The 24137-nt window shown below is 42.9% G+C and overlaps 1 pseudogene; it reads right to left on the minus strand.

Annotated features, from left to right (window-relative positions):
• Window positions 1–206: 206 nt before the first annotated feature.
• Window positions 207–676, minus strand: LOC103794242 (large ribosomal subunit protein eL32 pseudogene; annotated as a pseudogene).
• Window positions 677–24137: the final 23461 nt, after the last annotated feature.

The following is a 24137-nucleotide window of genomic DNA, read 5'->3' on the forward strand; positions in this document are numbered from 1 at the left end:
CATGTTTACTTGTAAGGTTCTATGTGCTTGTCTCTTGCAATTGTTTCCTTGAAGCTCTGTTGTTTGGATTTGACTCTTTTAGTTCCTAACTGCAGAATATGATATCCTTCCCTGTGTCATGCAGATCAGCAAAGATCACTCTATTCCTCTTCAGTCCTGCAAATCACTGATTGCACTAGTTCTTTTTTTTTTTTTTTTTTTTTTTGCCAGATGGCAGTTTTTACAGTTTTATTTAAACACAGAATGTGCACATGAGCTGTCTACTCATTTTCTTCACTGTGCAGCCTGACACTGGCGTTGGTGACACTGACAGCCAGCTGGGCAGCTCTTTCCATGATGGCTTCACGGTTCTCAGAGGAAACATCATGAGTGATCTCAGCACACTAATGTTTGTTGCACATCAGCAGCACTACCAGCTCCTTCACGTTGCGGACCAGGAACTTCCGGAAGCCACTGGGCAGCACGTGCTTTGTTTTTTTATTGCTCCCATAACCGATGTTGGGCATCAAGATCTGGCCCTTGAACCTTCTACGAACCCTGTTGTCAATACTTCTGGGTTTCTGCCAGTTATGCTTAATTTTGACATATCGGTCAGACTGATGCCCAATGAACTTCTCGATTCTCTTTTTGACGAACTTGAGCTTCACAGGGGGTCTGAGAGCAGCCATGATGCTGGGGAGGAGCTGGCCGCCACCTCCATAGGCAGAGCCGAGGAAGAGAGAAGTTCTTTATGTTCAATTGGAAATAAATAAATTACTATCAGAATCAAAGTTAAACTTAGTGTATCAGTTGGATGTTTTCAACATTTTTTTTCACATTTCAAGTATACAGAGGAGTGGAAAGAATTGTATCAGCCAACAACCAAAGGTCCACAATTGAAATTCTACAATTAGAATTTTAATACATTTATTTATCATGTAATCATTCTATCCATCCATTAATTATCTTCTTTCTAAAAACTCTTCATTTAATTTATTATGATTTATTTATTTTTAAGACAGGGTCTTGCTGTGTTGCCTAGGCTGGAGCACAGTGGCACGATTAGAGCTCACTGCAGCCAGAACACCTCCCAGCCTCAGGCAATCCTCCTGTCTCAGCCTCCCAGGTGCCTGGGACTACAGGCACACACCATGCCTGGCTAATTTTTGTATATTTTGTAGAGACACGGTTTCACCATAGTGCCCAGACTGGAAAACTCTTTACTTTAAAATAATTTTAGATTTTTAGAAAAGTTGCAAAATAACACAGAGTTTCCAAATACCCTTCACTCAGTTTCCCCTCACATAGCATCTCGCAAAACCAAAATATGATGATGAAAGACAGAAAACTCACATTACTACAACACTATCCCTCATGTACAGATCCTCCTGGAATCTCATCCACTTTCATGCTGGAATCCTTTCCTGGTGCAGGATTCCACCCAGGAGCCCACACTGCACTCAGCCATTGCACCACCTTAGTCTACTCTGACCTGCGATCGATCATTCTCAGCCTTTCTCACCCATAGCATTAACACTTTTGAAGTGTGCTGGCCGCCGCTTTTGTTGAACATCCCTCGATTTGGGTTTATCTGAAGATTCCTCATAATGAGATTGAGGTTATACATATTTCACGAGAATATCAGAAGTGATGTTACGATCTTCTCACAGTAATGTCGCTCTGTCTAATTACAGTGATGCTGGCTTTGATCACTCAGTGGAGGGGTTCTCTGCCAGGTTTCTCCACTATCAATTAACATTTTTTTTTAGATGGATTTTTGCTTTTGTTGCCCAGGCAGGAGTGCAATGTTACGGTTTCAACTCACTTTAACATCCATCCCAGGTTCAAGTGATTCTCCTGCCTCAGTTTGCCAAGTGGCTGGGATTACAGGTACCCACCATCAGGCTTGGCTAATTTTTGTACTTTTAGTAGAGACGGGGTTTCACCATGTTGGCCAGGGTGGTCTCGAACTCCTCACCTCAGGTGATCCACCCGCCTTGCCTTCCCAAAGTGTTGGGCTTATAGGCATCAGCCACCACACCTGGCCCAATGTACAATTTTTCACTTTGTGAATAATAAATATTTTAAAGGAGATACCCTTTTAAAAAAAAATCCTTAAACTTTTACTTGCTAATTTTAGCATCTATTGGGAGATGTTTTTTTTTTTTTTTTTTGAGATGGAGTTTCGCTCTTGTTACCCAGGCTGGAGTGCAATGGCACAGTCTCGGCTCACGGCAACATCCTGGGTTCAGGCAATTCTCCTGCCTCAGCCTCCCGAGTAGCTGGGATTACAGACGTGCGCCACCATGCCCAGCTAATTTTTTTTTTGTATTTTTAGTAGAGACGGGGTTTCACCATGTTGACCAGGATGGTCCCGATCTCTTGACCTCGTGATCCACCCGCCTGGGCCTCCTAAAGTGCTGGGATTACAGGCTTGAGCCACCGCGCCCGGCCCTATTGGAAGATGTTGCCTTTATTTCTGTGGTTGTCTCATGGCAATTTTCTGTGTCCCTCATTCTCTCTACATTTATTAGCTGGAATTCTACTAAGGAAGGTGTCTTTTTTTCCTCATTTATTGATTCAATTATTTATTTATATTCAGATGAACGCCTGAATATATCACAGTTTGCTGTTAATTTTTGAAATGCAGGCTTGAAAAGCAAAGTGTTTCCATTGATGTACAGTTAGTTCTTTTTCCACCTGATGCTTCAGGTTATTCTGGTGTTCCTGTGACCATGCTACATATATTTTGAATTAGTTAAAATAATTCAGTTTTCAAAGTATTACCTTTTGTTCGTGTTTGTTTCTGTAGAAACAGGGTTTCACCGTGTTGTCCAGGCAGGGCTTGAACTCCTGGGCTCAAGTGGTCCTCCCATCTTGGCCTCACAAAGTGCTAGGATTACAGGTGGGAGCTCATATTGCCTTTTGCAAATAGATATATAGATAGATAATCAATCGATAGATGATCGATAAATGATAGATAGAGCAAGCTTCTCTTTCAAAAGAGCTCAGTGCTAAACACTATTAGACTCTTTCTATGCAGATAGACAGAACGTCCTTTACAATACTGAACGCTAAGAAATGAGTTTAACTAAAGCTCTCATTCAGTAACCATTTCTTGAACAATTTCTTAGATGCCTGTTACTCTGGCTGGCATCTGGGAACCCAGGCATGCGGAGGACAGCGCCCGTTTCGTGGCTGTTTTCGTGCGTGAGGATGCCACCTTCTGTGAAATCCCGAATCTTGCATGAAGTGCAGGGACATTGAGGCTGGTATTTCTGATAGTGAAACTGTACCATGCTTTTGCAGTTGTCCTGTGGGCTTGGGGTTAGTACTTACTTGGGAACAGTGTAAGTAGAAGCAGGGAATGAACGAGAACAAAATGGAGCCTAACATGAATCTGAAGCGCTTCCACCAGTGAAAGCCAGTGTCGGTGAACAATGCCAGTCAATTTGGGGCCAAGTCTCCTGGCACCTGAGTTCTGCCCCGTGACTCTGCAGGGCTGTCTCTGGGCCCACTTTGACTTCATGGGGGAGAGTGGGGCTCACACAGCCAGGCTCTGTATAAGGTGACTGCTTCCTTGACCTCTTACATGTGCACAAAACAAGGCAAAGGGTGGCAGAATATTCTGGTATTTGATGAATGCTGAATCCAGTTGAACGTGTTTGTCCATTTTAAGTCTCTCTCTCTCCCTCTCTTTTTAATCTCGTTGAGTAACCTGTAAGAAAACTTTTTGGTATAATCCAGTAACTTCTAAACTTGGAAATGATAAATGCTTTTAAAAAAATAAGAAACACGAACTGAAATGGAAAGGACTTTCTTCCAGAACACTTTAAAGAAACATATTATTATGTGGAATCTCATTTTGAATGAATCAGAGTACAGTAAATCTCAAAATATCCACTGACCTGCCTGCTGTGGTTTACTCAACAGGAAAATGACTTCAGCAGTGTGGTCTTTCCCTCCAGATCCACATCAGGCAGCCTTTTGTGCTGTTCTGAAAACATCTTAATTCTTCCCCAAGTACCATGTTTCTTGGAATTATTCACCGGAAATTAATAGTATTCTGAATTTTAAAGTAATTCAAACCACAAGTGACTTTGTAATGGCTCTTAGCAGTAGTAGAAAAAGCAATGGAGCACAGTTTATGATAGCATTAGTCACTATCGTATACAGTACTCCCTTCCTCTGCCCCAAAGATGTGTGTTTCTCTTCCTCCGTGGTCACTGGCCTGCTGTGCTGGGTGGGGATAGCAAACAAGACAAATTAGTGAAATATGTTGGGAATGTCAAGGACTGGGGGAAAAAATTAGGTAAAAACAGGATCTTGAACAAGCTGGGGTAGAGGCAGCGGGGAGATTAAAATAGTAAAGGGGGGCCGGGCACAGTGGCTCATGCCTATAATCCCAGCACTTTGGGAGGCTGAGGCAGGCAGATCACTTGAGGCCAGGAGTTCGAGACCACCCTGGTTATCATGGTGAAACCCCATCTCCACTAAAAATACAAAAATTGCCGGGTATGGTGGCCCATTCCTGTAATCCCAGCTACTCAGGAGGCTGAGGCAGGAGAACCACTTGAATCTGGGAGACAGAGATGGCCGTGAGCTGAGATCATGCCATTGTTTTCCAGCCTGGGTGACAGAGAGAGACTGTCTTAAAAAAAAAAAAAAAAAAAAAAAGAAAAAGAAAGAAAGAAAAAGAAAAGAAAAGGAAAAGAAAAGAAATAATAAATGGGGTAATCCAGGAAGGTGTCACTGAGGTGATATATGAATAATGATCTCAATTATCTGTGAGTAATGTGGACCTCTGGGGAAGAACATTCCAGGCAAAAGGAAGAGCATGCGCTAAGGCCCTGTGGCCAAGTGTGCCTGCAAGCACAAATGCACAGCTGGGATGTGGTGAACACCAGGAGCGCTGGAGGGGATCAGAACAGAGAGGGACAGGGGCCACATCAGGGCAAAGTGCACTGTAATGACTTTGGCTTTTGCTTTGAGTGACAGGGGAAGCCATCAGAGGATTTTTGTTGTCTGAGACCAGGTCTCACTCTATCACCTGGGCTGGAGTGCAGTGGCACGATCACCACTCACTGCAGCCTTGACCTCCTGGGCTCAGGTGATCCTCCCATCTCAGCCTCCCAAGTATCTCAGATTACAGGTATTCTCCACCAAGCTTGGCTAATTTTTTTTTTTTTTTTGGTATTTTTTTGCAGAGATGGGGTTTGGCCATGTTGCCTGGGCTGGTCTCAAGGGATCCACCTGCTTTGGTCTCCCACAGTGCTGGGATTACAAGCATGAGCCACCACGCCTGGCTTCATTGGAGGGTTTTGTGCTAATAAACGACATAATCAGGCCGGGTGCAGTGACTCACGCCTGTAATCCCAGCAGTTTGGGAGGCCGAGGTAGTGGATCACCTCAGGTCAGGAGTTTCAGACCAGCCTGGCCAACATGGCGAAACTCTTTGTCTCTACTAAAAATACAAAAATTAGCCAGGCATGGTGGTAGGTGCCTGTAATCCCAAGGTACTTGGGAGGCTGAGGCAGGATAATTGCTTGAACCTGGGAGGCGGAGATTGCCATGAGCTGAGATTACCTGATTGCACTCCAGCCTATGAGACAAAAGCGAAACTCCATCTCAAAAAAAAAAGAGAGATGACATATTCTGATTTATGTCTTGGCACCTAAAGCAGAGAGAGCAGTTGAGAGGCTCTCATGGACTGGAGGCTGTAGCAACAAGTTCCTCTGGAGAAGGCAGAGGCCATTCCCAATGTTGAGAGACAGGTCAGTTCTCCCTACGCAAGGAAAAACAGGGACGCATGGCAATTGCTCAGAGAACAGAGTGGCTGGGGATTACATGTCTGTTATTTTTGGAAGATAGCATATTTTTTTCTAGTGCACTGTTTGTGGTTTCTTGTTGCAACTTTCAGAGCATGCCACAGAGAAAGATAAGAGCGTGGCCTTCCAAATCTAGTACTGAATTAGAAGACCTTATTTCCGGCTGGGCTTGATGGCTCACACCTGTAATCCCAGCACTTTGGGAGATTGAGGGGGGAAATCACTTGAGACCAAGAGTTCAAGACCAGCCTGGCCAACATGGTGAAACCCTGTCTTTACTAAAAATACAAAAATTAGCCAGGCGTGGTGGGACGTGCCTGTGTTCCCAGCTACTTGGGAGGCGGAGAATCACTTGAACCCAGGAGGCGGAGGTTGTAGTGAGCCGAGATGGAACCACTGCAATCCAGCCTGGGTGACAGAGTGAGACCTTGTCTTAAAAAAAAGACCTTATTTCCAGTCTTGGTTCTGATGTTGACCTTGTAATATCCTGGGGCTGGTTGCTTAATCTTTCTGAGCTTTAGTTTCCTCAGTGGAGAATATGTTTAATTACATTATGGAATTATTATGTCAATTAATAACATGGTAATGACCATATGGCCATAAAGTACTCAGAGTGTCTTTGAAATAGGCATGACAGACAACTGTGGTGGTGACAACACCAGCATCGCTACTGAAAGAAACACATGGCATTTCAGCACCAAAAAAGCTTCATGGACAGGAAAACTGTGGGCGACTGGGAGGAGATGCTGGTGTGGAGTTGGAAAGAGATGAGTGGTGAGGAGGATGACATTTAATTTCAGGACATTTTGATGGATGTGAACAGGGATTTCGTAATGCTATTTGTAAAAGGATGGGTATATTCGAGGGTGAGGACAAAAGGGAGTGTGTGTAACATAAATCACTCACCAGCCCCGGAATCTGGTGTGACTGCACGTGTCACCTTTCCACCCTGTTCATCCTCAGTGGCTGCAGCTGACAAGAAAACTTCATATTTTTGAGCAGCCTGTTCAAAAGGCCGGCGAGGCTGACCTCTGACACGTCTGCCATGTGTAATCAGAGGTGTACTAAAATATGTGACGTTTATTTTCCTTATTACACACTAATTTGTCAAACAAAACTGAGGTGTCACAACTTTGGATGAATAATGAGGTGCACCATGGTGGATCTTTTGCAAGACACAGACTGATCAGACTAGGATGACAGTGTGTTATTGACTAAGGAGAGAGCACTCAAGGTCATCTATCAATTGGGGTTAAGCTGTCTATTGCGAGGCAGGAGAGTTGGCTCATGCCTATAATACTAGCACTTTCAGAGGCCGTGGGAGAATTGCTTGAGGCCAGGAATTTGAGACCAGCCTGAGCAATATGGCAAGACCCCGTCTCTACAATAATTTTTTTTTCAGGAAGAAAACAAAGTTAACTGGGCATGGTGGCATGCACCTCTAGTCCTAGCTACTCAGGAGGCTGAGGCAGGAGGACTGCTTGAACCTGGAAGATCGAGGCTGCAGTGAACTATGATCGTGCCACTGCTCTCCAGCCTGAACGGCAGAGCAAGGCTCCGTCTCCAAAAAAAAAAAAAAAAAAGTCTGTTGCTTTAAGTGCTTTGTTTATTCATCCAACAGATAGTTTTTGATAATACACTGTGTTGGGCGCTGCAAGGTATATAAAGATGAGTAAGACAGCTCCTATCGCCAGTGAGTTTATAATCTAACAGGGAAATAGGTATACAATCAGGCAGTTTGTGATATGTGTCATGAGCACTCATAAAAGTGGCAGAGGTCAGTGGGCGGGGGTCCCTTCTGGCTTGGAGGATCAGAGATGCTTTGCGGAGGAGCTGGCATCTCAGCAGGAGGCAACTGCGCGTTCACATTGAGGGGATAAAGAAGCCGGGAGGCAGATGGGGAGGCCTCACAGAGAGGCTCCACCTGTACTGGACTTTGGAGGCCGGGTCACTCATGTAGCACAGAGGAGACTGAGGAGACGTCATGGGGCAAGAGCCTCCCTGAACGCAATATGGGTGCATCCCACAGGCGCCATCAGGTGGACCGGAGCAGGAGAGAATTCTGACGACGTAGATTTGGGCAGATTCGAATGTCAGGTTGTGGGGTCTGGTCTGCAGGTGGTGGAAGAGTACCGAAGATGTCTGGGCAATGGGCATTTTGGGGCAAACCATCTGGCAAGGATGTCTAGGAAAAACCAAAGGGCAAAAAGAGACCAGAAACGAGGAGGCTCTTGAGATAGTGCAGATTAGAGGTGAGGAGCCAGGAGGGATGGGAGAGTATCAGGAGAGGCAGGTGAAGATGTCATTCAAAGGAAGTGAATGAACATGGTTTGAGCAGTATGAACCCTGAAAAGTCATAAAGAGCAGTATAAATATCAGGAATTATCAAAGGGAAGGAAGAGGGTAGCTTCCCTCAAGGGCTGGGCCAGCATGAGGCTGGAAGTGGAGGATGGGACAGGAAGTTGGGAGATGCAATCTCAATCTGGCAGATCATCATAGACTCTAACCACCAGCGTGGCGGAGACCAGCCGGTCTCTCCTGCCAGTTGGGTACCTTGAACTCTTCAGGTGTGTAACTGATAAATGGTAGCTGGGGTTTCTCAACGCCTCAGCCACTCGAAGCCATAATCTCCGTGAACTTGGCCAGATATCTGGTCCTATTTGGCCTTATTTCCACGGCTGTCCATGTCAGCATGGAAGTGAGCACTCGTGCAGCTTTGGTGGAGAATAAAGGTCATGTACATACGTGCTTATTTCTAAATGAGCTGTAATTATATTCGCATCTCAGGACTCCATGACTCACCTCTGCCCTTACTAACTCCACCCAGTGATCTGCCTCTTGCATTCAAAGATGAAGTCACTCCATCCACTTCACTTTTCAAATCTTGGCAGAGCTTTCATGATGATTTTTTTTTCTTTGAAAGGAATCCAAAAGTTTGGATACCCAAACTTTCAGAGCCATCAAGGGCTTTTAGGGAGACACATCCATCCCCAAATGGGAGGCGTCTGGTGTGTTTCTTGCTAAGACATGGTGAGCTCCTCCACATCAGAGGGCAAAGTGCCCACGGGCAGCAAATGGGCTTGACACATTGAACTTCAACCCAAGATCAAAAAGCATGGCGGGCGGAGATTTGGGTGTCTTAATCTAAGTTGGTTTAAACTCCTGGCAAGAGGGGAGAAGCAAAACAAATATTAGTGTAACATCCTGCTTTTAGCTCTGAGAGCCGTGGTTCACAAGAAGAGGCTATGAATTAGAAAAGCCGAGAGCCCATCCTATGCTCAGCACAAGTGATGTTTTCCACGAGGAAAAGTTAAGAAGGCAGGAGAACACTGGAAAATCTTAAAATGCCGTGTTGTAGAGACGTGTTTCTCAAATATTTGCTGAGTTTACTACGGTGAGGAGATTGTTTTAATTGCAAAGAAGACACCGTTTCTGTGCTTTAGGATTTACATCCTATGGTTTCTAAGATAAATGGAAGGCTCTGCAGGCGAGGATTTTTTATCATTTGTGGTTGTGAGACGCAGTCTTCACAGACGCAATATTTGAGACCATTATCTTTGGTAACAATGCCGGAAGTATTTATTTTCTCTAAAACAATTGAGATTTTTCAAATACTTCATCAGAGAGTAGAAACAAAATAATGATTCCCGGTTGCTAAGATTCATCTCGGCTAAACATTCACGAGGCTCCTACAACACACCTCTCCTTATTCCGTGACTGCAGCAATCTTGTGAGATTGTTTTATCAGCCGCATATTTCAGATGAGGAAACTGAGGCTCACAGAGGTCAAATAACCTCCCAATCTCCTTCTAGTAAGTGGCAGAACAGGGTTCAAAACCCCAGGTCTTCTGGTTGTAAAGTCTCTGCCTTCCACTCTACCAAAGGAGGAAAAAACACCTAAAATTAACCCATCTCTAGGCCTATGGAAAAAACCTACCTATCCCCTGAAGTCAAGGAAACTTAACATTCTCTTGCCAAATAGACTCGGGCGCTGAAGGACTTTGGGTTTCAGAATGCTTTCTTATACACCACTCCCACTTTGGGGTCAAATGAGGCTACCACATGAAATCTATCAAGCAAATCCAAGGAGATTTTCAAGTGAAATTGTAAAATCCATAATGTTTACATGGTCTAGATACATTTTTATTGTTTATTTATATTCCAATTTCCTAAACACAGATAGTAAAACTGCTCTCATACGAACACGAAAAAGAAATTTCCAACACTCCAATGTTCTTTGTATGTACCTGTACTATCTCCAAGCCTTCCAGCTGAAAAATATCAAATCCATGTTACTGTTGGCCTCTGTCCCTTATTCCTAGACCTGGGCGTTAGTTAGCCCAGAGTGACTCTGAAGTTAATGATTAGTCTTTGAGCGGACATTCTCCACTGTTTTGGGAGCATTCTTGAGTTACCCGTTAGTTTCTAGTCTTAAACAGCGTAATACAGATCCCACCTATTGGAAATGGTTTTTAGATCATGAATCTCCCTGTTCCTTTTGAAATTCTCTCCCTTCTTTATTGCCAGGCCTGATGGTCAAGGCCACTTCATCCTTTATCAGATTGTTATTTAACCACAATCCATCTTTCAAGGATTCAGAAATACATGATTTCTGCTAAAAGAAACTCCCATGTTTTTATCCAATGCCTGTTTCTGGCACATTTCTCGAAGCATAATTCTTTTTGTCATCCAGATGCTTATGATTCATTCAAGAGAAATTTACAGTCAAGTCTGGCTTTTAAACAAATATTTCTCACAAACTGCCCTATTTTAGTATCACCGTACGGTTATTTTAGGACGGTGAATGATAGTCTGTCAGTGAACAGCAGAGGCTACCTTTTTCTTTGATTCCTAAACAACTCAGATTTTGTGAGACTTAACGTTTTTCATCAGTGATTCATAATCAGTTTTGCAATTTGAAAGCAGTTTATGAGTCACTCCGTTTATGAATTTGTTGTCACTTCCTTAGAAAAGGGCTCCCTTTCCTTATAGCCTTTCGAGTTTCATTCAGTCGCCTGAAAGCTTTCTTTAACCTCATTTTTTCTGCTTCTGAAGAAAAAGGTTGTTATATATCAATTTTACTGTTATTATCAGGCAAGAAGGACTAGGGACTGGTGACATAAATTCCATGAAGCATCACTGTCCTGGGCCTTTAGTTCACAGTAGAATGGGTAGTTGTCATGAAAAAAACCTTATAAAAATCCCAGTCTTGTTTTCTAAGTTTTAAATGTGGATGCTCTGTTTTTAGTTATCTTGTTTCCGCTTCCCAACGCAACAAACTGTAACCACCTGCAGGACCGCTGGGCATTCTCATCTTCCCCTGGGATGAAAGGGCTACTTTAACTGGAATTCTGTCAAACAAAACACCCTCCACTATTCAAGGAAGAAACTCCGTAGACTTACGTGCACAAGTCCTTTGAGAAGAGAAGAGGCCCTCATTCAGGCCCAGATGAATCATTGACAGTGTCTTTGGATTCCTTTTTTGATCAGGAAATTAGATCAACATCCTTATAGGGAAAGGTTCATTTGGAGCACAGGTGGGGCTCTTTAGTTAAAGTGTCTACTTCTCAGTCCATATTAGGCAACAGGAACTGCCTGAAAGGCATTTATTTTTCATTCTGTGTCATTCAACCATAAATGACTCAGTTCTGATATTATTTACCAAGCTCCCGTTGAACTCATAGGCGAGGCAGCTGTGCCGCACTTGTAATGCTAATCTTAATATAGTGGCAGCAGGGTATGCACTCAGTGAGTAGTAAGAGGGGTCATTTTCCCTTAAGATCATATTAATTAAGTAGCTGACTCATCTCCCAGGGACTGGATTGAGTCCTTAAAATGCTTCATTTCTAAAATCACAGAGGTTTAATCTAAGTAATTTTACTGTCTTCTGGTAAAGCTTATTAAAGCTTAAGGTTTTTTTTTTCTTTTTTAAGCACACTTGAAAACATATGGGATTGGAGAAAGTAAGGTAATTTTAGCAGCAGCAATGTGTACTTCATTTTTAACATTTGAACATTAATCTGGCATTCTGAAAGACCCGAGATCTTATTACATTTTAAAATAGGCTTGTTTTGTGTGGTTTTTTGTTTGTTTGTTTGTTTGTTTTTAGATGGAGTCTCGCTCTGTTGCCCAGGCTGGAGTGCAATGGTGTGGTCTTGGCTCACTGCAACCTCCACCTCCTGGGTTCAAGCAATTCTCCTGCCTCAGCCTCCTGAGTAGCTGGGACTACAGGAACATGCCACCATGCCTGGCAAATTTTTTGTATTTTTACTAGAGATGGGGTTTCACCGTGTTAGCCAGGATGGTCTCGAACTCCTGACCTTGTGATCTACCTGTCTCAGCCTCCCAAAATGCTGGGATTACAGGCATGAGCCACCACACCCAGCCTGTTAGAGAAATTAAATTAGAAATTTAAAAACTTCTGGCAAAGAAGATACCAGACCCCGAGGCTTCATTGGAGAATTTTATCAAATATTTAAGAAAGAAATAACATCAATCCTATGCAAGTATTCACAAAAGAGAGGGAGAAATAACACTTTCTAACTCATGTTATAAAGCCATCATTGCTGTGACAAAATTATCATAATGAAGAAAATTATAGACCAATATTATAGATACAAAATCCATAACAATATTAACGAATCAAATCCAAATGGATACATGGAGGGTAATACCATATAGGGTGTACTCCAGGAATTCAGGATTGGTTTAATTTTCCTTTTTTTTTTTTTGAGATGGAGTCTCCCTCTGTCACCCAGGCTGGAATGCAGTGGCGCGATCTCAGCTCACTGCAACCTCTGCCTTCTAGGTTCAAATGATTCTCCTACCTCAGCCTTTGGAGTAGGCGCCAGCCCCCAGAGCAGCTAATTTTTGTATTTTTAGTAGAGATCAGGTTTCACCGTGTTGGTCAGTCAGGCTGATCTCGAATCCCCGGCCTCAAGTGCTGTGCCCGCCTCAGCCTCCCAAAGTACTGGGATTACAGGTGTGAGCCACCGCATTGCCCAAGATTGGTTTAATTTTCAAAATAAATTAATGTAACTCACAGAATAAAGGAGAAAAATCTTCTGATATCTATGTTGGTGGTCCCTAGGACCACCTCCAGATTTGCCTCCTAGAGTGGACTCATGGGACTCAGGATCTAGTTGTGCTCATGGCTAAGATTTATCACAGAGGAAGGATGCAGAGCAAAACCAGTCAAAAGGCACTTGGGGTGAAGTCTGGTCTAAGTTTCCAACATTCATCTCCTGTGCTGAACCCCCTTGGCAATGAGTTGTGACAGGAGTGAAATGCTGTCTTCTAAGAAGCCTGCACAGACTGGGAGCCCAGGGTTTTTACCAGGGGCTAGTCACAGAGGCAACCTTTGCATGACACATACCAAAATTCCAGACTCCCCTCGAAAAGGGAAAGTCGGTCTTCAGCATAAGCCACATAGTTTCTACCAAACAGGGCAGGCACTGTGAGACTCTCGTGAGGTCTGGGAATAATGGGAACCTGCCTAAATTCTAAGTCCCAGATGCCAGCCAAAGGCTAACCTTTGCAAGCAGGACTTTCTTTATTTTTTACTTATTTATTTTTATTTTTTTGAGATGGAGTCTTGCTCCGTCACTCAGGCTGGAGTGCAGCGGCGGAATCTTGGCTCACTGCAACCTCTGCCTTCTGGCTTCAAGTGATTCTTCTGTCTCAGCCTCCTTAGTAGCTGGGATTACAGGCACCTACCAGCACAACTGGCCAAGTTTTGTATTTTTAGTAGAGACAGGGTTCCATCACATTGGCCAGTCTGGTCTCAAACTCCTGACCTCAAATGATCAGCCCGCCTTGGCTGCCCAAAAAGCTGGGATTACAGGTGTAAGCCTCCGCACCTGGCTGCAAACAGGACTTTCAAAGGAGAGAAAGTCCCAGCCCTGCCATGTTAACTCTTATAATATCTCAATAAATGTACCCCATTCCCCCCAAAAGAAAACATATCTGAAAAAATTAATACCTACTCATAAACTCTCGGCAAACTGGCAATAAAATGGAACTGCCTCAGTCTAATAAAGGACAGTTACAAAAAACCCTACAGCTAACAATATCCTAATAGTGAGACACAGCCTGCTTCTCCCTAAGACTGGGCAAGGACAAGGATGTCTACTCGCACCTTTCCTACTCAACATGTACTGGAGGCCCTCGTGTGCAATAAAGCAAGAAAAAGAAGTAAGAGTCACACGTATTGGAAAGGTGTAAAAGTAGTTTTAGTCACAGGCAACACAACCAACATGAGACATGTTATTAGCTATAAAGAGTGAGTTTAGTAAGGTTGAAGGATACAAGGTCAATATTGATCGAAATTTCCATATGCAATTGAAACAAATAGTTGAATTTCTATATGTAATTGTAACAAACAATTGAAAATTCAGATAAAAATACTGCCTACAATAGCTTCAAGAATCATGAAGTACTTAGGGATAATCTTAACAAAATAAGAATAAACCAGTTTATAGAGAACTCTAAAACATTGCTGAGAGAAATTTAAAAATATATAAATAAGTAGGTAGCCAGACCATGCTGTGGATGGGAAGACTCAATTTTTTTTTTTTTTTTTTTTTTTTGAGACGGAGTTTCGCTTTTGTTACCCAGGCTGGAGTGCAATGGCGTGATCTCGGCTCACCGAAACCTCCGCCTCCTGGGTTCAGGCAATTCTCCTGCCTCAGCCTCCTGAGTAGCTGGGATTACAGGCACGCGCCACCATGCCCAGCTAATTTTTTGTATTTTTAGTTGAGACAGGGTTTCACCATGTTGACCGGGATGGTCTCGATCTCTTGACCTCAAGATCCACCCGCCTCGGCCTCCCAAAGTGCTGGGATTACAGGCTTGAGCCACCGCGCCCGGCCTAATATTTTTTAAAATGTCAGTGATCTCCAAATTAATTTGTAGATAACCAGAGAACCATGCAATCCCAATTAAAATTCCAGCAAGTTTTCTGTAGCAAATGGTGGAGCGCTCCTAAAATTTATGTGGAAACAAAAAGAGCCCTCAAAGAGTCCCATAAACTTATTTTGAAATAAAGAACAAAATTGGAAAATTCATATTACCTGATTTCTGAATTCAATATTCAGTTCTGGTAATTAAGACGGTGTGGTGTTGCTAAACAAAGAGCTCAATAGAACAGTACAGGAAAGTGAAAATAGACCCTCACATACCTAGTAAATTGATATTTGACAAAGTAGCCAGGAGAATTCAATTGAGGGAAAAGAAAGTCTTTACAACAAATTTTGCAGGAAAAACTGGACATCTACATGGAAAACAGGAGCCCTGATGTTTACCTCCTACCTTATACAAAACTAACTTGAAATGGATCATATGTCTTAACGTAAAACTTACAGATGACTATGTAGGAGAAAAATCTTTGCAACCTCAGGATAGGCAGAGATTTCTTAGCTAGACACAAAAAGCATGAACTATAAAAGAATTAAAAAATAGACTTTGATTTTGGCAAGATACTGTTAAGAAAATGACAAGGCAGGTCACAGACTGGGAGACACTATGTTCAGTACAGCAGGCACATGAAAAGATGCCCCATATCGTTAGACATCAGGAAAATACAAACTAAAACCCCCACTAAAGGCTAAAATTTAACACAATGACAATATCAAGTGCTGGTGAGAACATGGAACACCTGGAACTATCGTGCATTTATGGTCATCGTTCAACATGGTACAGCCGCTCTGGATAACAGCTCGACCATTTCTTGTGAAGTTATCTATGTGACTTTATTTCACACGAGGCCAGGTGTGGTGGCTAACTCCTGTAATCCCAGCACTTTGGGAGGCCAAGGTCATGGTGGTGGTGGGGGGGGTATCACCTGAGGTTGGGAGTTTGAGACCAGCCTGGCCAACATGGAGAAACCCTGTCTCTACTAAAAATACAAAATTAGCCAGGGGCGGAGGCACATCCTTGTAATCCCAGCTACTTGGGAGGCTGAGGCAGGAGAATCATTTGAACCTGGGAGGTGGAGGTTGCAGTGAGCCAAGATCGCACCATTGCACTGCAGCCTGGGCAACAAGAGCAAAACTCTGTCTCAAAAAAAAAAAAGAAAGACATGCACATTCATCAAGTCTTTATTCATAATAATTGTCAAAGAACCAGAAATAACCCAAATGCCCATCCATGGTAAATGAATACATTGTGACATGTCTAAAAAATGAGATTATTTTGTAATACAAAGAGCAAATTAATGATTCATATGGATAATTTTAAAAACATGCCCAGTGAAAGCAGCCAGGGTACCTACTGTATGATTCCCTTTATATGAAACTCTAGGAAAAACAAAGCGAATCTAAGGCTGGGCTCAGTGGCTCACATCTGTAATCCCAGCACTTTTGGAGGCTGAGGCAGGCAGATCACCTGAGGTCAGGAGTTCAAGACCAGCCTGGCCGACATGGCAAAACCCTATCTCTACAAAAAGCCCAAAAATTAGCCAGGCATGGTGGTAGGTGCCTGTAATCCCAGCTATTCAGGAGGCTGAGGCAGGAGAAGCACTTGAATCCAAGAGGCGTAGGTTGCAGTGAGCTGAGATTGCACCACTGCACTCCAGCCTGAGTGACAGAGTGAGACTCTGTCTCAAAAAAAAAAAAAAAAAAAAAAGTGAATCTGGAAGACAGGTCTCTGGTTGCCTTGAGCCAGCAGTGGTTGGTCCAGATTTGCTGGGAAGGGATGTAAGGGAACCTTCTAGGGTGATAGGAATGTCCTATATCTTAATCGTGATGATGGTTACATGGGTGTACACATTCATCTGTTAAAACTCAAATTGCATGCTTAACGTTTATACATTTCATGGTTGTGAATTATATCTCAATGAAGTTGAGTTTAAACCTCCAGACTTTTTTCTTCTTGCATGACTGAAATTGTATGCCTATTAAGCAACCCCCTACTCCCTCTTCTCCAGCCCCTGGCAGTCACCATTCTACTTTCTGTCTCTATTCATTTAACTGTTCTTGGTACCTCGTGTAGGTGGAATTATACAGTGAGTGTTTTTGTGACTGGCTTATCTCACTTAGCATAATGTCTTCAAGGCTCATCTATTTAAATTTTTTGAGGGGTCATTACCATGATTTTCTGTAATGCATAAAATTATGCATTATACATGGCAGCTTTGCTTCTTGCCATATTACCCCCTGTATCTCCCCATATGAATCCCAGTTTCAGCAAATCACTCCCATCATCTGGTGACATCATTATCCCCATCTTCTGCTCCAATCACTGCCATTCACTCAGAGTTTAAAACTGGTTGCAGAATAAGGAAGTGCATGGGCTGAGCAGAAATAGCATGTTAGTTAAGAATTCCCCTTAGACAGAAAGAGGAAACTGAAGTCCTTTCACTAGGGACAGAAGTCAAAGATGACAAGACTGGGATTAAGACATTGCCTAGGCAGGGTCACAGTGGCTCACACCTGTAATCCCAGCACTTTGGGAGGCCAAGGTGGGTGGATCATGAGGTTAGATCGAGGCGGGCAGATCACGAGGTCAGGAGTTTGAGACCAGCCTGGCCAACATGGTGAAACCCTGTCCCTACTAAATATACAAAAATTAGCTGGGCGTGGTGGCACATGCCTGTAATGCAAGCTACTTGGGAGGCTGAAGCAGGAGAATCACTTGAACCTAGGTGGTGGAGGTTGCAGTGAGCTGAGATTGTGCCATTGTGCTCCAGCCTGGGCGACAAGAGTGAGACTCCATCTCAGAAAAAAAAAAAAAAAAGACTTTGCCTAGAGCCCTCAGGTCAACAGAGAGTCCTACTTTTCACATCTAATGGATTAACTTTTTTTTTTTGAGATAGGGTTTTGCTCTTCCACCAAGTCTGGATAACAGTGAGTGGTGCCATCACGGCTCACGGCAGCCTCAACCTCCTTGGCTCCAGAGATTCTCCTATTACGAGGAGCTGGGATCGCAGGCACAAGCCACCATGCCTGGCTGATATTTGTATTTTTGTAGAGAGAGGTTTTGCCATGTTGTCCAGGCTGGTCTTGAACTCCTGGCTCAATCATTCCTCCTGCATCAGCCTCTCAAAGTGCTGGGATTACAGGCATGAGCCACCACACCAGGCCACTTGATCTACCTTTTAAGACACACCTTGGCATGCCTGAAATCAAACCTTGGCACAAAGCTGAGACACGTGTTCCCAGTCATCTAACTCCATATTGTCATTTGCAGACAGAGGTCACAGCAGCAAGTAACCATAGTTTGTACTGACCATACACGGAGGTACAGAGCCAACTGCTTCAGTAATTTTTGAAGCCAGTGATTATTAAGGATGGAATCTGTTATTATTTCAATGTTTATTAAGGACCCGTAATGTGCTAAACACTTGTTTTGATCACCAAATAAATAGCCTGGAAAAAAAACCAGTATGGCTGTGGTTACTTGAAATTTCAAGGTCATGGGGATGAGTTTGCAAGGGAAGCATGAGTGGCTGGATAAGCATTAGATGAGAATCACGTGGATGAGCATAGGGAACATATATTTAAGGAAATATAATTTAAACTATATTTAGGGGGAAGATGGCATCCGAGGTGTTGATTATAACCCAGGAAGGAGATCTGTAAATCATAGTAACCAAGTCAGACCACTCTGGGGACCATCTGCAGGTGTGCTGGAAACTTATATTTTTATGCTATTAAATATCTATGGGGCGAAGGAATGAATAAACGCACAATTTTAGCAAATTACTTGTCTTTCTGGCCCTCAGGACAAACACCAAAATGGCCTTGCTATTAAAGTGCAAGCCTTTTCTCTTTTCCTGAACCAGGCTGTGCAGAGTCTCTGTTCTTAACTTTGGTTTCTTTGGCCTGGCACGGTGGCTCCCGCTTGTAATCCCAGCACTTCAGGAGGCCAAAGTGGGCAGATCACTTGAGGTTGGGAGTTTGAGACCAGCCTGGCTAACATGGTGAAACCCCATCTCTAATAAAAATTCAAAAACTAGTTGGGTGTGGTGGCACATGCCTGTAATCCCAGCCACTCGGGAGGGTGAGGCAGGAGAATCGCCTGAACCCAGGAGTTGGAAGTTGCAGTTAGCAGAGATTGCACCATTACACTCCAGTCTGGGCGACAGAATGAGATTCTATCTCAAAAAAAAAAAAAAAAAAAGGAATTCCAGTGTGAGACCCCTTGATAGGAAAGGTTATCTAGTGCTGTGGTGATAACCTATTTTTTCATGAAGTCAAGTCAGGGAAAAGAAAAAATATATTTTTTTAAAGTTCCTATTTAAAATCAAAATAGATTTGAGTCCGATAGAAAATATGTAGACTTAAAAATTTAGATGATCTTATTGATTCGGTGATAAAATGCCTTTGAGAAAAATGAAACTTCATTGTTAATATCTAGGCTACATCAGTCTGTAGTAAAATGAAAATGCATTCTTTTATTTTTCTGAGACAGAGTTTCGCTCTGTCACCCAGGCTGGAGTGTAGTAGTGCAATCTTAACTCACTGCAACCTCTGCCTCCTGGGTTCAAGCAATTCTCCTGCCTCAGCCTCTCGAGTAGGTGGGATTACAGGTGCACACCACCACACTTGGCTTTTTTTTTTTTTTTTTTTTTGTATTTTTAGTAGAAATGGGGTTTCACAATATTGGCCAGGCTGGTCTCAAACTCCTGACTTCGTGATTCGCCCACCTTGGCCTCCCAAAGTGTGAGATTGCAGGCAGGAGCCACTGTGCCCGGCCCAATGAACTGTTTTCTAATCTTTTATCCAGAAGTTAGATCTTGGCCTGTGTAATGACAAGAATCAGTCTGTATGTCCTTCGTCACGGATGTGGCCCTTTGTGGCTTAGGTTACTGGCTGTGAGCATCATTGCTGAGACTTGCTCTCTGCCTCCTCCTCACGCCTTCTACCCAAACCGCAGTGTAGCTTAAAATAAGGCATTTAATGGCTGGTACAAGATATAATAATACCTTAGCCATATTGTGTATAGCATATATAACCATAATGTATATAACATACACGTGAGAATTAAAACATGCTGTAATTAGAAGGATCATTACATTGTTTATAATTAAATATCTGAGTACATGCCCTGTGTCAAGCACAGTACAAGCTGATGGGTAGAAAGGACTAAGCAATAATAAAAAAAGACATAATAGCGAGTGCCACTGAGGAAGTGGAGAAACTGAAACCCTTGTACACTTCTGGTGGGATTTTAAGATGGTGCTGCTGCTTTGCAAAGCAGTCTGGCAAGTTCCTCAAACAGTTAAACATGGTGTCACCATATGACCCAGCAATCCCACAACTAATTATGTACCCAAAAGATACAAAAACATATGTGACGAAAAACTTGTACACAAATGTTCGTAGCAGCATTATTCCTAATAGTCAAAAAGCAGAAACGACCCAAATGTCCATCAACCTTTGAATGGCTAAGTAAAATGTCACGTACATCCACACAGGAGTGTTATTCAGCAGTAAAAGCAATAAACACGTACTATGCTGTGGTCTCAATGCCTGTGTCTCCCCGGTGCCCCAGAAGTCCTATGCTGAAACCTAATCTCCAATGCAAAAGTATTAAGAAGTGGGGCATTTAGGAAGTGGTAGGTCTGGAGGGTATAGCCCTCATGAATGGGATCCATGCTTTTACAAAAGAGACCTCAAGCTGGGTGCGGTGGCTCATGCCTGCAATCCCAGCACTTTGGGAGACTGAGGCAGGTGGGTCACCTGAGGTTAGGAGTTCGAGACTAGCCTGACCAATATGAAGAAACCCCATCTCTACTGAAAAATAAAATTAGCTGGGAGTGGGTGCATGCCTGTAATCCCAGCTACTTGGGAGTCTGAGGCAGGAGAATTGCTTGAACCCAGGAGGTGGAGGTTGTGGTGAGCCATGATTGTGCCATTGCACTCCAGCCTGGGCAATAAGACTGAAACTCCATCTCATAAATAAATAAATAAATAAAAGAGACCCCAGAGAGCTCCCTTACCCCTTCTGCTATGTGAAGAGACAGCAAGAATGCACCATCTGTGAAGCAGAGAGAAAGCTCTTGCCAGACACCGAATCTGCTGCTCCCATGATCTTGAACTTCCTAACCTCCAAACTATGAGAAATAACTTGTTGATTGTAAGCCACTCAGTCGAAGACATTTTTTTATAGCAGCCGCAATGAACTAAGACATGCTACTACATGATGAACGTTGAAAATGTGCAAGTGAAAGAAGCCAATCACAAAAGACCATCTATTATATGATTTTATTTCTACAAAATATTCAGAATAGACATATCCATAGACAGTGGATGGCCAGACGTGGTGGCTCACGCCTGTAATTGAAACACTTTGGGAGGCTGAGGTGGGTGGATCACCTGAGGTCAGGAGTTTGAGACCAGCCTGGCCAACATGATGAAACCCTATCTCTACTAAAAATACAAAAATAATAGCTTGGCATGGTGGCAGGTGCCTGTAATCCCAGCTACTCAGGAGGCTCACTTGAATTCAAGAAGCGGAGGTTGCAGTGAGCCAAGAGTACACCATTGTACTCCAGCCTGGGCAACAAGGGAGAAAAAAAAAAAGGGAAAGAAAGTGTAGATACACAATTGCTAGGGCTGGGATGGGGTGCCTGGAGGAAACAGGGAGTGACTGCTATTGGGTATGAGTTTCTTTTTGGGGTGCTGAAAACGTCTAAACTTGATTGTAGTGATGGTTGCGTGACTCTGAATATATTAAAAGCCTTTGATTTATACACTGTAAATAGGTGAATTGTGTTGGTGTATGAGTTTTATCTTAAAGCTATTATGAAAAATATATATACTTACATATATATTTTACGTAGTATATATTTATATGTCTATTTTTATATATTTTATCTATTCTATACAGACATCTATGTATATATTTGAGATAGAGCCTCACTCTGTCACCTAGGCTGGAGTGCAGTGGCATGACCATGGCTCTTGAACTCCTGGGTTCAAACAATCCTCCTGCTCCACTCTCCTGAGTAGCTGTGCCACCATACCTGGCTCATTTTTTTATTCTTATTTTTTGTAGAGATGGGGTCTCACTTTGTTGCTTAGGCTGGGAAATTTTTTTTTTTTGAGACAGGGTCTTGTTCTGTCATCCAAACTGGAGTACAGTGGCACGATCTTAGCTCAGTGCAATCTCTGCCTCCTGGGTTCAAGCGATTCTCCTACCTCAGCCTCCTGAGTAGCTGGGATTACAGGTACGTGCCATGACACCTGGCTAATTTTGAAACTTTTGTTAGAGATGGGGTTTTGCCATGTTGATCAGACTGGTCTTGAACTCCTGACCTCAAGTGATCCACCCACTTCACCCTCCCAAACTGCTGGGATTGCAGGCGTGAGCAAGCCTAGAAAAATTTTTTTTTTCAAGAAAAGTAAATAAAACAGCCAAGAGCTCTGTCCTAATAGAGCTAGTTGGGACTAGCAACAATAAAGCCAGAAAATAGTGAAATACCGTATTGTCTTTAGCACACTCAAATGAGATAATTTTCCATGCATCTCTCGTGAATGGAGCTTTCAGGAATGAGTGTAAAAGAAAAATGTGGCTTCCCAGAGTAGAACTCAGCAAATTTCTTTCTTTCTTTCTTTCATTTTTTTATTGTGACAGAGTGTCACTCTGTTGCTAGGCTGGAATGCAGCAGCATGATCTCGGCTCAACCTCTGCCTCCTGGGTTGATTCTCCTGCCTCAGCCTCCCAAGTAGCTGGGACTACAGGCACACACCATGCCCAGCTATTTTTTTTTTTTTTTTTTGTATTCTTAGTAGAGACAGGGTTTCACCATGTTGCCCAGATGGTCTCGATCTCCTGACCTCATGATCCGCCCACCTCAGCCTCCTAAAGTGCTGAGATTACAAGTGTGTGCCACAGCACCCAGCTGAGCTCAGCAAATTTCAAAGGATTGATACCATGCAGTCCACTTTTCTGATCACAATGGAGTTCTAAATAATGTAATGTAAAATAAAATATCATTATGGAAATAAGGGAGCATTTCAGAGTAAATGAGAAAAATAATTACACATTAGAACTGGAAGAATCTTGCTAAACCAATAACTAGAGTAAAAATTTTAGCCATAAGTATTTCTTTATATTAGAAAGGAACGGGTGTTAATTAGTGAGACAAGCATTCAGTGTAATGGGTTGCATTAAAGACTTCAGAATAAATGTGAAGAAAGTAAAAACCAGGGAATAGTCAAAAACAGAAATCAATGAAATAGAAAACAAAGAAATAGTAAGGATTCATACAGAAAAATGGGTTCTTTGAAAAGACCAAAAAAAGAAACACCCACTTCAGTGAAACTGATCAAGGCCAGAAGAGAGGACCAAGTCTTACCAAGACTGAAACGGGATCCATAAATGCATGGCCACCTGAGCTCCAGATGGTAAGAGGACCCTGTAAACCTCCTTGAGACTATCCATTGATAAGTTACCAGAGCAAGATACCTTATCAACTGTGATTCAGGAAGAAATAGTCAATCTGCCTGGTTCTAAACCCATTAAAGAAATTGAAACAAGCCATGTGCAATGACTCATGCTGTAATCCCAGCACTATGAGAGGCCAAGGAGGGAGGATCACTTAAGCCCAGGAGTTCAAGACCAGCCTGGACAATATGGTGAAACCCTATTTCTGCAAAAAATTCAAAAATTAGCCAGGTGTACCTCTCTATATACTATTATATATGTAGTTTTACATACACACACACACACACACGTACACACACATATAAAATTGTAGTTACATAGAGCACATGCCTATAATCCCAGCTATTCAGGAGGCTGAGATGGGAGGATCACCTGAGTCTGGGAGGTTGAGGCTGCAGTGGGCTGTGATTATGCCACTGCAATCCAACCTGGTGACAGAGTAAGACTCTGTCTCCAAAAAAATAACAAAGAAATTGAAACAGATGATAAAAATCTCTCCTCAAGGAACTATCAAGTCCAGATATTTCTACAGCTAAATTTACCAACTGTTCAAGGAAGAAGTAATCCCAATATTGCAAAAACTCTTTCAAGTAATAGAAATGAAGCAAATCCCCCCTAATTAATTTATTGAGACTCAAAGCAATTCATATAAGCACAATACCAAAAAACAGGCAAGAATGGTACAAGAAAGGAGAATTCCTGATCAATTTCACTCATGAACATAGCTGTAAAAATCCTAAGCAAAGGCTGGGCATAGTGGCTCAGCCTGTAATCCCAGCACTTTGGGAGGCTGAACCGGGGCGGGGTGGGGGGGGGGCGGGGATCACCTGAGGGCAGGAGTTCGAGACCAGCCTGACCAACATGGAGAAACCCTGCTTCTACTAAAAATACAAAATTAGCCGGGCGTGGTGGTGCATGCCTGTAATCCCAGCTACCTGG

The sequence above is a fragment of the Callithrix jacchus genome, chromosome 7, assembly GCF_049354715.1.
Source record: "Callithrix jacchus isolate 240 chromosome 7, calJac240_pri, whole genome shotgun sequence".
Taxonomy (NCBI): Eukaryota; Metazoa; Chordata; class Mammalia; order Primates; family Cebidae; genus Callithrix; species Callithrix jacchus.